We start from the raw sequence: 15213 nt of genomic DNA on the forward strand, positions 1-15213 counted from the left end.
TTTTTTTTTGTTTGTTTTTTTTAATGCTTCAGTCATGACTCCTACTGACAATTCTACCAAGATTGGCAATAAAATTGTAGCCAAGTAGCCATGGGTTAACCAGAATTAAAGCAGAGTGATTCATAAGATGATTTATAAACTTCTATGGGATGCATACAATAATCATGGTCAGTGAGAAATTGAAGTGTTTGAATCAAAAGCATTCAGTACATCAACGTCTAGAAAGAAAATCAGAAACCACTCTAAATATTTAAAGCAGAGAAGGATTTAATGCAGATGGTTACATATAAAAGCACTGGAAGCTCTGGGAGGGGAAAAGGAAGAATAGAATGTAACCGGAGACCGGGGAGTGGCCTGCCCCTCCCCCGCCCCCCCTCCCCAGTCATGGCTGCTCCTCTCCTGCTGCTGCTAATGCGCCCCCACTGCTATTGCTGAAACCCTGGTTCTGCTACTTGGGGAGTCACCCTTCCTGCTGCCTTCTCACTTCCCACCAGTGCCTTCCATCACACCTCACCAGAAGCCAGCTGGGGAACGAGCTTTTCCAGCAGCCAGCCCCCAGTAATCCAGAGCAACAGTGGGACTGGCGCTGAATACCAACAGACCACATCTGATACAGGACCAGCTACACTGAACAGATACCCTAGATTGGGAGAAATCCTCTGATAACTTCCCGTTGGTTTCAGAATGGATGTCAACATATCCACATGGCCTCCAGGGCCCTCCATGACCTAGTTCGTGCCTGCCTCTGTAGTCTGGCCCCACTTCCTGCCTCAAACAGGCCAAATGACTCTCAGTCGCCAAGTTCAACTTCACTGTCAAGGACATGACACACAGCAGTCTGTGAACCTGGAGCACTCCCTCTTGTCTCACTCTCCACCCAGAACCACCACGGCCCCCCATTCTTCGTTGATTAAGCTAATTTACTCTTCAGATTTGAACTTATCTGTCACTTCTTCAGAGAAACTTTTCCTGATACCTTCTACTCTCCTCCACCTATTAATGTAAACCAACAGTCCTGTTGTAGTCTCTCATCAAAGCATCTATTATATGCATATTTTGTGTGCCTGTTACAGCTGGTAACTATATGTATATCCATGAATAATTTAAGATCTCTGTTCCTAAAATCTTAAGATCCATGAATGTTCTAGGTCCACTTTGATCGATGCTATATCCCCTCTGGTTAGTACAGAGTACCGCGCATTGTGACTCCTCTACACATTTTATTAAACTAATGAACAAACAAACAAGTTGACTGTAAGGATGGATATCAAACCAGTATCAGTGGGTACCTCTAAAATTGGAGAGGAAAAAATAACTTTTTAGTATGTAGTTTCATTTTAATGCTTTCAACGGGAATGAATTACTTTTATGTTTAAAAAACAGACATTTTTTTGAATATACCTCCTGATTAAGAGACTCCCAATTCTAAGAATCCATCCTAAGAAGCTAGTTAGCATTACACACTCATTTTGTATACACGGATGTTCATTAAAACATTAATAATCAAAAATGGTTATTAGCCTAGAAGTCAAACAAAAGAGACTTGCTGAAGAAAAATGTGTTGTGCCTGCTTGTCCATGGTTAAGTACACAGACAAAGTCCTAACATATTAAATGAACAATCAAGTCACAATTGCCTGGAAGGTATATTCTGTAACATTTTGCTAGTTGTAGAGTTATGCTTGAGTTTTATTTGTCTTCTTTTTTTTTGTTTATTTCCATTTTTACATTATCTGAAAATAAATATGTGTTACTCTTTAAATAAGAGAAACATTATTATAAAGACAAGCAAAAAAGTTTTTCCAAATTAAGTAAATAGTACAAAGACAACAAAAAAGGCCCTATCCAAGAGAGTGATATGGGTGTTTTCAGATGGTCACTTGCGAGTTGGTTGTGGCCAACCTGTTCACTATGCCAGTGATAACAGTGAGATCTACAAAGAGTAATGATGGTTTTATCCAAGGTCCAAGGTCACACAGCTGGTTTGAAGTCCAAACCCACTTTGGCTTTCTGGAACAGTACAGTGTGAACCATTGTCTCAGTAAGGAGTAGGGTATGAGTACACTGGGGTAAAATCCTGGTTGTCCAATAAGGGAGCTTAGGTCAAGGGTTTTTATAATGAGCTCAAGTGTTAGATTACCTCCAAATATGCCCCAATTGACACCATACCCTAGGTTCTGGACCCTATTTGAACTTGTTTTTATGTGTTATTAACAATTAAAAAAAAGTATTTAAGGTGTATATACTAAAATTAGAGTTATAGTACATGTTTCCCATATATTGATTTATGTTTATTACATTTCAATTTGGGGCTCTAAACTACTCATCAGAAATTGGGCTCCTTTAACTAACTGAATGGTGTTGAGCTTGTATAGGCAAGAAAGAAGTGGTCAAACCATCATCTCAAAACCCTGCTTCAATTTGATATCTCAGAAGGTGAAATTGATTTTTAAATACTTTTTCTACATTATCGTTCTGCAGGATAAATTTTTGGCTTCCTCCAATCATCTCTTATAGGCAGCATCATCTTTAAATCAGGATAAATACATCGGAAGAACAAAGAATCAGACATTTCCCCAAAGAAGCAAAGTTAACAAGGCTAGCAGGAGGCCAGCTAGTGTCATGACCTTGTCAAAAAATATCTCTTTACCACCACCATTGAAGTCATCTTAGTCTGGAACAGTCACATTCTTTTCACGTAAGATAATCATGGATTTTTCTAGAAGCAGGCGCATATTAGCTGATTTCAGTCAGTATTATTGTGAATTAGTGAACTGATCTTTTTCTCTGTGATAGCAAGGGGAGGGGATATTTTCTGAAGAGATGAGAGTAGGGTGAAAACAGAATGTGAGGGGACAGATTGGAGGCACTCCCTGAATGGGAAGACCGGGACAGCTGAAGCAGGGAGGGTGGCAGCAATCTGAGCATTCTGTCAACCTGAGAGGGGAGAAGGTGCCGGAAGGGCAAGAGGAAGAGTGTGGGCTTTTATGTTTGCTTTGCTTTGCTTTGTTTTTGTCAAGGACCAATTCTTCCATCAAAATTCACTTGCTAAAAAGAGAAGTGTGGACTAATGTCTTCCATTTGACAGATTCGGAAGAAAGTGACAGAAGAATAAATCGGGAACCTCAATGAAGGATTTTTGATAAATAGATTTATTATGACAGCAGAAATATTCAATTAGCTCTCTGGCTTTATAGACCTCTTTTGAAAAATGACAACAAAAAATATGGACTAGAGGATAAAGACAGGGGTGCCTGGGTGGCTCATTCGGTTAAACATCTGCCTTCAGCTCAGGTCATGATCTCAGGGTCCTGGGATTGAGCCCTGAATCAGGCTCCCAGCTCAGCAGGGAGTCTGCTTCTTCCTCTCTCTCTCCTGCTCCCCCCGCTTGTGCTCTCTCTCTCTCTCTTTCTGTCAAATAAATACATAAAATCGTTTCAAAAAGAAAGGGTAAAGACTTACAATGTTTATCTCTGAATCTCTTCAACATGGTCTTTTTGGAAAAGCATCCCCCTGTTGGCATTACTAATTTAGTGCCCACTGTTATTTAAATGGGTGACATTTTCCTTACTGTTCTTTCATGTACTTAAAATCAATACTTTTCTTCTTCATATTCTTCCAGTATGACCAATACATTTTGTAGAACTAACTAAAAAGTAGTTTCTAGCTCCTTTCATTTTTTCCTAAAATGCCATCCAAAGACATAAAAAATGAAAGAATAATTAGAGAAAGTGGAATTTTCTTTTCATTAATGTTTTAATTGTTCAGAAAAGATTCAGGACGATCTCCTAGGCTTAATTGGCTTCCACAGTTCTTGCAAAGGCAACAGCAATATGGAGAACACGCAAAGATGGCGTCAAAGAGACTGGAATCTTAGCATTTTTGCCACAAACTAGCTGTGTGATCTCACGGAAGAACCGTGAGTCCCAAATTTTAACCATTTATAAATCCCTCCTTTTTCACTCTGTGTGCCTTCAGTATTGTTTACTTAACATTTTTTCATCTTGATTCATTTTTTATACTTTGGTAATTTTCTTTTAAAGGAACATCTCTGTAGAAAGCCACTTTCCATAAATATCACTGAATCATAAAAATAAGCACAATGAAGAACTATGTTATCATGAGATTCTAGGAAGATGCTTCCGGTTGGCGTCCTACTCCCTGGGCATATTGAGAAGCATGCATTCCTGCTAGAGATGTCCACATGACGAGTTCTGTCCAATGGACATGAGGCGGTAGACACAGCACTAATTTAACCACAGTGCCGTCTACTTTCTCCCTCTGCTGCGGCAAAGCAGGAAGCTGCAGGTTCCACCTGCGGGCGCTCTGAGGTGGCAGAGCCTCGGCCCCGGCTCCTGAGAAACAGTGGCGCAGACCTGCTTCCGTTCTGAGCACCATTACGTCCGTTAAGATATAACTGTGATATAAGAAATATGCTCTTGATTAGCTCAGACACTGAGACTTTGGGTGTCTTCTTTGCCCACAGCAAAACTTAACCCATGTTGATTAAGACAACACTGTAGCCTGCCTAAGACTGTGGTCTCTTCGTCTACTTGCTCCTTATTCAGAAAGGGGGATATTTGGAACTAGGAGAGATGTTAGAGAAACTCTCCAGAGAAAGCTCTAATTTGAGACTCTTCCTGAGTATAATAAAAAAAAATGAAGAATAATTAAAATGAGAATGATTTTCTTTCATGTACTTCAAATCTATCCCTATGCCTTGAAATACACTGGGCGAAATATGCCAACTCATTGACCCTTGGTTCCCTTCTTGGGGAAATAAAGGAAAATAATTGGCTCTATGTTGATTAGAGAAAAACAGGTCAAGATGGCAGCAGAAAATAAAAAATTATGATGGGTTTTATTTTAACGTTACAAGACATTCTACAATGTAGCACATGGATATTTTGAACTGCAAATATTGATTTTGCACTGTTCTAGGCTCTGGAGGACATAGGAAACAGAACATATCTTGGTTGCGGCAAGCCTCTCTGAGCTGGTGACATTCATGTAGACAACTGATGTTGGAGCAAAGTCCTCCGTGAGAGATCTGGGTGAAATGTGTAGCAGCTTAGAAGGATTAGTGTGTAAGAATCCTCAGACGCCCTGATAAGTGGAGCAAAGGAGTGAAATTGGGAAAACCAGATAAACCAGGGAACAAGTTGTAGAACGGGTAAAGAAGTGTTTCAGGGGGATCGTGTTTTACAGGGAGAGAGACAGGAAGACTTACTGATGGTTTGACCTATGGAGTATTCGAATAGTACCTAAAATAATAATTATCATTTATTGAATCCTTAGTATGTATTTAGCACTAAGGATAATGCTTTTATTTCTTTTAACCATCACAACAATCCTGCACATGAGATAGACAGTGTTATCCTTCCCACTTTTTCATCTGGGAAACTGAAGCTAGAGAGGTTAAGAAGCTTACCCTGGAGGACACATTAGGTTCATGAAAGAGCTGGGAACCCCCCCAGGTGTATCTGACCCCAAAGGCTGCGAACTCTAGCACTCTTCCATCCGATGACAAGGGATGCTATCTTACTTTCCCATTGCATAACCAGCAATTATATTTTTTCTTTATCAACTGTATCTTGTTCTTTGTGTTTTGAATATTTGGAATTTGATCATGAAGACAGCCTAAGATATCCATGTGCTAAGGATTTTGCCTGTGTAAACAGAATACTTTGCAGAGGAATGCAAGGGTTGAGGGTTGCATGAACAGCCCAGCTATGCAGAGTAGGATGGATGCCACTTAACTTTGAACAATTACTCACATATGTCTTGAGCATGAAAACTATTTGTTGGTTTCCTACAATTATCCATGGAACAGCGCAAGGTTCTGGGTCACTTCATGGTAGGTGGTTGCCTTCCAAACAAAGTCATTTCTGTGTGTACATGGGTTTGTGCGAGCATGAGGGGGTGGAGAGGGAATGAAGAGCGGCTAGTGAAAAATAGATGGATTAGAAGGTCGCTAGTGCCATGTGGCACCATCGAAGTTGGCTATAAAGCCAATTGCAGTAAAATATATTATAGCAAGAGGAAGCATAGTGCAAAGTGCACATGGTTTGAGCCAGACATGTAGACATAAGGATTACAGCTCTGTTTTTAGCTAATGTGTTGCTGTGGCTGGGGGTATAGTAATAACTACCACATAAGAAGGGAAGGGATAGCAAACATTTGATGCTTATGAAGAGTCTGGTGCATAATCCATGTTCAAGTAATAGTAACAATAAATGGTCTGTATTGAGTTTCACTGCAATCTCTCCTGTTTTTTTTTTCTTTTTGATTTTCATTATTTCATTCATCTTTTTGCATAGGCTGTATCTGCTCATGGTAAAAATTCAAAAGTTATAAAAGACATCATAATAAAAAATAAATTTTCTTTCTTCTCTTGTATCTCAATGACCTTGTTCCCCCTCACAAACAAATTCTGTTGTAAGATTCTTAGATATCTTTTCAGACGACATACATATCACTTCTTTTATTTCTCCCACAAGTGGTAGCATACTACACATGCCTGGATTTTTTAAATTTACTTTATCTTGGAGATCATTGCATATAAATTCAAATAAAGTTCTCTTCTTTTTCTCCTTCTCCCCTTCCTCTTTGTCTTCTTTTCCTTTTTCAATTATGTAATATTCCATTGTACCATAATTTGATTGACCAATTCCCTACTAATAAACACTTGGCAGTGTTTCAAATATTTCACAGTTGGGAACTTAAATTAATATCCTGGTAAAAAGTCATAAAATTGCAAGGTCAGAAAGTATGGGCATCAGACTCATCTCTAAAGAGTTGTCATCAATTTACATTCTCATCATCGTTCCCCATACCAACACAACACATAATACAATATTTTGATCTTCGCCAATCTAAGATGATAAAATGTAGTGGATTTCTTTTAATATGAGAGAGGTTGTGTGAAATTTTTGGATGTTTAAAAACTATTAATTTTTCTTTTTGTGTAAAGTATGTTTAGTTATCTGTTCCTCTCTTTTGTTGAGATTTTTATTGAGTTGTTCGTTTTGTTTTCTGAGGAGCTCTCTACTTAAACAGCCTTTTATTTATGATATTAATCATACTTTTAACATCCTTTGTGGTCTTCTGTTTTGCCTTGCAGAGATTATTTCTGCAGTGAAATTCATTGATTTCTTCTTCTTCTTCTTCTTCCCCTCCTCCTCCTTCCTCTTCTTCTTCTTCTTCTTCTTCTTCTTCTTCTTCTACTTTTTCTTCTTCTTCTTCTTCTTCTTCTTCTTCTTCTTCTTCTTCTTCTTCTTCTTCTTCTTCTTCTTCTTCCTCTTCTAGTTTGTTCATACATAGACAGAAATTCCCATTCTAATTATTTTTAAATTTTGTTTTGTTTCATCTAAATTCATTTTGTTAAAAGGAATAATATAGGTATTCTATTTAGTTTCCCCAACACCTTTTGACAATAATTAACCTTTTTACAACTGGCCATCTTTTCATATAGGAGATTTCTATATGATTTGTTATAGTCTGGGGGCTTTCATTCCTTGCACTAATCAATCGAGAAGCCATTAACATGCTATTTTAATCAATATGGCTTTTTAATAAGTTTTATGGTAGGGTCAAAGTTATTCTGTACAATCATATGAGCTGTACACACACAGCTCATTTTCAGAATCATTTTTTACATAAACTATAAGGTTAGTGATGGTACCTTCCCTCTCACCCTCAGAAATTGTTCAGTGCACAGCCAACATAACTAATGGTCAATCGCATGCAATTGTTTAACTTTTTTAGAATTTCCCAGCCATTACTGATTGCTTTTTTTTTTTTTAAAGGAATTTTAGAATCAGCTTATACAGTTTCAGAGAGTCTTATTGATCCATTTTTTTTTAAACTGGGATTCATTCAATTCACAAATTAATTTAGAGAGAATTGATACCTGTCTTACATCATATCACAAAATCAAATCTAGGTGAATTGCATATTTAAAAGTAAAAGCTAAACAACAAAACTTGACATAACTTACAGTTGAGATATCTTCATGACTTTAGTGTAAAGAAATTTTCTTAAATGGGATGCAGAGTTCTAACTGAGAGGATAACTGGTTAGAATATTTTGTGTTCAGAATATATAATGCACTAATAATCCGTAAGAAGAAAGATGGACAACCTCAGCTGAAAAGTAGGCAAGAGATTTAACTAGACCCTTCACAGAAGATGGTATCTGAATATTCAATGTCCTCAAAGATCAAGGAATACCAATTCAAACTTTAATGAGATACCGCTTCACACACACCAGACTAACTAAAATTAAAAAGACTAACAATACCAAGGGTTGATAAAACCTGGAGCAATGGTAAGTGTTACACATTGCTGGTGAGAGCACAAGTTGGTACAACCATTTTAGAAAATTGGTTAAACATCATCTATGAAAATTGAATGTCAGTATTCCCTGCTTTTTGAAAGTTAGGCCATTTGCTTTTTCAAAAGACCTACTTAAGTACTTGTTTCTGCTAACTAAAAGAAATCCAGAGAAGATTTTCCGGTTTTATGAAAAAAAGGTGACATTTGAATAACGTTCAGCATTGGTTTTGCAGAAGCCCTTATAGAGGCAGCACACACGTCCAGAAGTGAGAGTGGCGCCACCAAGCTCCTTCCCTGGGAACTACACTCAGCACCTCAGCAACGAGCTGCCATAAGGTTTGAACTGCGTCTGGGAGCGCCTGTGCTTTATCTTGGTTTATTTTGTGCGTTTGTTAGCAAGATGTGTCCTAAGGCATCAGAAAAGCCTAAAAGCCTTTTCTGAGTCTGCGAATGCTAAAAAGTTTTTCAATATAACTAATGGTAATTGTTTCTTTGTTGTACTCCATTTCAGCTTGCACAGGTTTTATAGGAATGCTCTACTTTCAGATAGTGGGGGAAACCTGTATATGCTATGCCACATGAGCCAGCTACTCAACAGAAGTATGTACACATATGGACCATAATTCATGTACCAAAATGTTCACAGCAGCATTTTTCATAATAGCGCCAGACTGCAAACAATCCAAGTATGTATTCGCAGTAGAATAGATAAATATACCAATGATTGAGGTATTTGAAGACAGGTAAATACTATTTAGTGTTTAAAATTAATGACTACAGCTACATGGGATAACATGGGTGAATTTCACAAAATATAATTTTAAGAAAAAGAAGCTGGTTGCAGGGCACTTGGGTGGCTCAGTCTGTTAAACATTAGACTCTTGATTTCGGGCTCAGATCATGATCTCAAGGTGTTGGGATGGAGCCCCACATGGGGGGGGGGTGTCCCTGCTCAGTGGGGGGTCTGTTTGTCTCCCTTTCCCTCTGTCCCTCCCCCTGTTCATGCACTCACCCTTTCTCTCTCTTTTTCGAATAAATACATAAATCTTAAAAAAAAAAAAGAAACTGGATGCAAGAGAATACATACTGTATTATCTAATTTATATAAATTAAAAAAAAAACAGGCACAACTGTTCATTGACAGTAGTAGTGAGGCTAGTGGTCACTTTTTTATGGAAGGGAAGCATTCAAAATGTGGAAAGTGAAGAAAGGAACTTCTTGGTGCTAATATATTCTATTTCTTAACCTGGGTGATGGTTACATGGGTGTGTTCACTATATGACAATTCACTGAGGTGACACTAATGATATATACCCTTTTCTGATTGTGTATTAAAATACATATATATATTCATAGATATACATATAGCTATAGGCTTTTACCTTAATCTGCTTATGATTTAATTATTATAATTTTAAAAAGTCAAATTACTTTATATATCTTATAATAAATATTTTTAAAAATCCATTGGCCTCCTGTCTGACTCCCTTTTCCTTCTTTCACATGCACACAATTTCAAGTCTTTTAGGTGTTTAAAAACTTATTTATAAACAATAGTCTATATTGCTATTTATTAATTGGTTTAAGTTTTAGATACTGTCTTCAGATTCCTGCTGTGGAAAATAAGAATAAAGCTGTCCTACATAATCTCGCCATACTTTTTCCTCCTATCTTCCCAACATAGGTATATAACAATTACTAGATAGTTCAAAACTAAGGGCTTAAAAATTATGATAATGAATATATTTTGTGTATGCTTATATAAATATTATCCATAGCTGGCCCATGCATTACATTTTATTTTTTATTAATTCTTATTTTCCTGGAGTTAATGCTTACCCTAAAACCTCTCAATTCTCTCTAAACTTTTTAAAACCCGTTCTGAGAGTTCTCGCTACTGGATTTTTTCCTATTTTAATATATACATTTTATACATTTCCCTTAAACTTGTTTTTCATATTTATTAAACTCTGAATCATTTAACTATTATCATTATATTGAAGACTCCTCGAATACTTATATCAGTGTACAAACTCAATTTATTGTTCTCCATAAAACTTAGTTCCATAATGTCTCCTCTGTACCTCGGTTCACTGCATCACCTAATGGAGACCCCTGCCTCTACTTGAACTGCCTCATGGAGCCCGAGGCCTGTCAGTCCCTCCTCACTGAGTTCCCTTGTATGTGCTCCAGTGCCTTCTTGCTCCTTTGCTTGTGCTGAGTCTCCATTATTCTAGTCCTCTTTGTCTCTGGCCGCTTACCTGGCTGACCAAGTAGACTTCCGCCTGATTTCCCCGGTTCCAGTCTGTCCACACTCCCCTCAGCCCTTCATCAGCAAGTTTATTTTTTCAAATCACATGTCTGATCTGATCATATCTTCTAAAGACGTTTATAATGTTATGCTAAATAAAACAATGAGACAACATGGGGAAATTCTTACGATATCATGTTAAAGTAAAACGTCAAAAAGAGAACTATATATGTAAGTTGTCATGAAAATTTTATAAAACTTAGTATAGACATTGGAAGGAAATACATCAACATGTTAATCATGTATGTGGGGCCCGGAGGGATTTGTAGGTCGCCCTACCCTGTATTGAGGAAAAATGCTGACTACCGTGAAACTATCCGTGGGCATAGACACAAAATTCTACCCCAGGAATTCTTAAGGTGCTTCCGGACACCAACATGAAGCCTGCATGGTGCGTAGTGCAGTGAGGCAGACCATGGAGGGAAACATACTCTGGACAAAAGAGACAGCAGTATAAGAGCCCAGAGCCGTGAGGAAGAGTGCTGGGTTCAGGGAACTGTGAACTGTTTGGACAGGGAGCTGGGTGTAGCTGGGGAAGAACTAGCCGAAGAGCCTGGAAAAGCCAGATGACCCCAAACTCTAAAGCTTTGTGAAGACTTTGGATTCATCCTGTAGGTGGTCATGAGGGGCTACTGAAGAGTTTAGCAGTGCCAGAACGTGACCAGATTTAGAACCCAGAAAACTCTCCCTAGGAGAAAAAACTGCAGTGGTCAAGACTAGAAACTCCTAACACAATTAGTTCCATGGTTCTCAAGCTTTTGCAACTGCTATGCACAGTAACAGAAAACAAAAAACGGGGAAAAAAATCAAAACAAACAAAAACAAACAAAACTTAAATTGCAACTCAAGTGAGTCAGAGTAAGAAATATATATATTTGGTCTCCATCTCCATTTCTGGCACAGAGCACCTAAAACCCTTGGAATTTCCTAAGTGATGAGAATGATAAAGTCTCTTTGTTATGTTAATCAGGTGACTTTAGGAAACACCTAAGGATGGGGGCTGGTTGCCAATGGAGCCAATCCTGTGATTAGAGGGTTGGAATTTTCAGTTCCACACCCTAACCTCTGGGGAGGGGAGAAGGGCTGGAGTTTGAACAATTGTCAATGGCCAATGATTTAATCAATCGTGCCTATGCAATGAAGTCTTCATAAAATTCCAAAAGGACAAGGTTCAGAGAGCTGCTGGGTTGGTGAACACGCGGCTATTCAGGGAGAGTAGCCAGCTTGGAGAGGGCAGGGAAGCTCTGAGTCCTTTCACCATACTTTGTCCTGTGCCTTGTTTTCATCTGGCTGCTCCTGAGTTATATACCCTTCTATAATTAACCCGTGATCTAAAGAGTAAAATGTTTCTCTTTAGAGAATGTTTCTCTTTTGCCAATCTAGCAAATTAATCATACTCAAGGAGGGGCGGGCCCTGCAACCTATGATCTATAGCCACTTTGTCAGAAACATAGGTAACAACTTGGACTTGGGATTGACATCTGAAGTGGGGGTGAGGGCAGTCTTGTAGGACTGAGCCCTTAACCTATAGAATTTAATGCTATGTTAGGGTAGGTAGTGTCAGAATTGAGATGAATTGTAGGACACCCAGCTGGTATTAGAAAATTGCTTGAATGTGTGGGAAAACTTCCCTCCACCCCAAAACACACGCAGTGGAATTAACGTCAAAACCTGTATCAGGTAATACATATAATCTATGTATCTGTAGATATGAATGTGTATATACATAAGTATAAATGAACCAAAAGTTTCAAGAAACAGCACTTACCTCATGTACTTCACCCTGATATTTTCTATTCTGTTTTATTTTATTCATTTTTTAAAAGTGCTGGCCATGATCCACTATGATGATTTGATAACCACAAGTAGATCTCATTCTAAAGCATGATAAATACTGAACTGGGGGTTATTATAATAATCTATGCTGGAAACGTGAACATGTATCAAAAACTGAACATATCCTAAGAACTGTCTAGAAGAATGGAGAAAAGGGGCTGGCAGTCAACTGCGATTTAAAAAGTGTCAGTAGCCGTTGGTAAAGGATTAGATATGACACATAAAGAAAAAAATACTCAAGAATAATCTCAGATTTTTGTTTGAAAACCTAAGTAGATGGTAGTGCCATTTGTAGAAGTAAGGAATGTGATAGAAGAAACGTGTAGTGAGGTGAAGAATGAATAATTAGTTCAATTTTGGCCGTTTTGTGTCTGGGGTGCATGTGAGATGTTCAGATGATATTGGCAATGGGAAGAATTGTCTGGATATAGGAAAATGGGTCTAGGCTGAGACCCACTGATGTAACTTATAGATTTGGAAATACGAATCTATAGATGATAGAGGAAAATGTAGAATGAGAAGAAATAAGTCCTAGGATAGGACTCTTGGAAATACTACCATTTAGATGAGTGATAACAAACTAGCCCAAGAACGACAACTAGGAAAGGGCACAGACAAGGGGGACACAGGGGGATGGTTGTGGGACGCTGAGAAAGGAGAATCTGGAGGAGGGATTGGCCAATAATGTCAAATGGAAAGAACTGGAAAAGGATCATTGATGACTAATGATACGTGTTGCAAGAGCATAGTAATTATAGGAAGCCAGTTTACCGCAGCTTGAGGCGGGCCCCGTTAGCAGGGCTGGGCGAGAGTATCAGTGGAGGCAAACATAGCAGAAGTCCAAAAGCTATGAACTAACAGAACAAACTGGTAAATAATTCTACCCTTCTAACTTGATAAGAATACCTGTATGGCCAGATATTAGAAGACCAGGCTTGAATTTTGAACCCTTGAATTCTTCAGAGCTCTTGACCTGGAATGTAGTAGCTTGGAGAGGTCAACCCAGCCTACAGGAGCCCCTTCTTTTCTCCTTCCATCCCTATAACCTCCGTACTGTGAGGTAACCTACATATATACATACGTGTGGCCACACAGCCCATAAGCACAAATTCATCCATAGCTCTTTCCCTGCCAACACTCACTCTATGGCCACCCCTTGGCCCTTGGGGTGTGCCCACGAGTAGTGTAGGTTGGTCTCTAGAGAGCTGACTGCAGAAGCACCCCCACCCCACAAAAGAAAAAAAAAAAAAACACACAACAGGTGAGCAAAAGCATATTTACATGCCTGGGGGGAGAAACTAACCTTGGGGAAGCAGTTGAGAGCTTGAAAAGAGTGTGAGTGACTGACAGATCAAGTCCCTGTAGGAGATGATAGGGGTCAGGATGTAGCTCACAGCAGGAACAGGAAGAGGCCTTGGCCTCCACAGGAAGGGAGGGAAGTTATGGATACAGGTTTATTTACAGGTGAGAGGGAGTTTGATCATGCTTGCACTTCATGCTTTCATTTTCGCTGTGAACTAGGAAACAGCGGTTGGGGATGAAGAGGGATGAGGAGAGGAACCCTGATGAATACAGTTGCTTTTCTAGAAAATTCTCCATTGCAGTAGCAGGGAAAGGTGCTCAGAGATGAGCAAAAGACCACCCAGTGGCCCTCAGGACCAAGAGGAATTTGGAATAAAAGGATTCCAGGTTGCTACAAATTGCATGACTGTGGGATTTTTCTTGGCTGTGAAGGAACAGGACGCATAATGTTCACTACAAGGTAGACGGAGGATCTTGCTCTAAGGTGGTTCGGTGAAAATTTACTGGGTAATTACGTGATTATTTTTGAGATTTTTCCTCAATATCAAGTCACAGAAAATGGAAACGGAAAGGATCTCCTTCCTCTTCCCTAGCAAGACGACTTGTTGTAAGGGACTCCAAGAATGCATGCCTCATTTCCAAAGTCCAGGGTGAGGGAGAGATCTCCACTTCCCTTAGGAATTATTTCATAGCCTAACAGTTATTGTAGCCAGGAAGCTTATTTTTTCTCTTCCTGATATTTAGTCCAAATTATATTCTTCTTAATTTCAACCTATTATTGTTAGTCATTTCCTCATGGTTAACTTAAGAATCTCTATCCCTTCCGGGTATTTGCACCTTCCAAATATTATGTCGACTTATCACCTGACCTGGTGATAACTGTTTAAAAATATACATTTTTGGCTTATATATAGGATGATGGTTTTACATCCTATAAACACACTATACGTGGATGTCTAGGGACTTGAGAAAATACACTTTTGTGTGAGTGAAAATACGTAGGCCATATATACCTGATATATGTAATTACAATCTTCATAATCATTCATTTTAGATTTGCCAACTTGCACATGTGGAAATGTTCAATTTGTAATGTGATTATAACACAAAAACAAAGCATGTTTGATACCTGTGGCTTGGTCGTTTCATGGTAAGTGCAGAAAATTTGAAAAACCATGTTACATTTCATATTCCCAGCCAAGTCAAACTCTGAAAGTAGCTCTATAATTCTTGGGGAATCTCTTTAAGCAGACTTGTGTCAAGGCCAATTAGAATCCAAACAGCCTTTTTCTAATTGGGGTGAGGTATGCAGCTGAATAATTCTGTCATTAAGCAAACCCCTTATAAAGGTTACAACTCCAAGGCAAACCTCAGCCCCAGGGCTGAATAAACAAAGGAGGGTAGGAGTGCAACATTCCACGACTGGCAC

The sequence above is a fragment of the Ursus maritimus genome, unplaced genomic scaffold (assembly GCF_017311325.1).
Source record: "Ursus maritimus isolate PB19 unplaced genomic scaffold, ASM1731132v1 scaffold_4, whole genome shotgun sequence".
Classification (NCBI taxonomy): domain Eukaryota; kingdom Metazoa; phylum Chordata; class Mammalia; order Carnivora; family Ursidae; genus Ursus; species Ursus maritimus.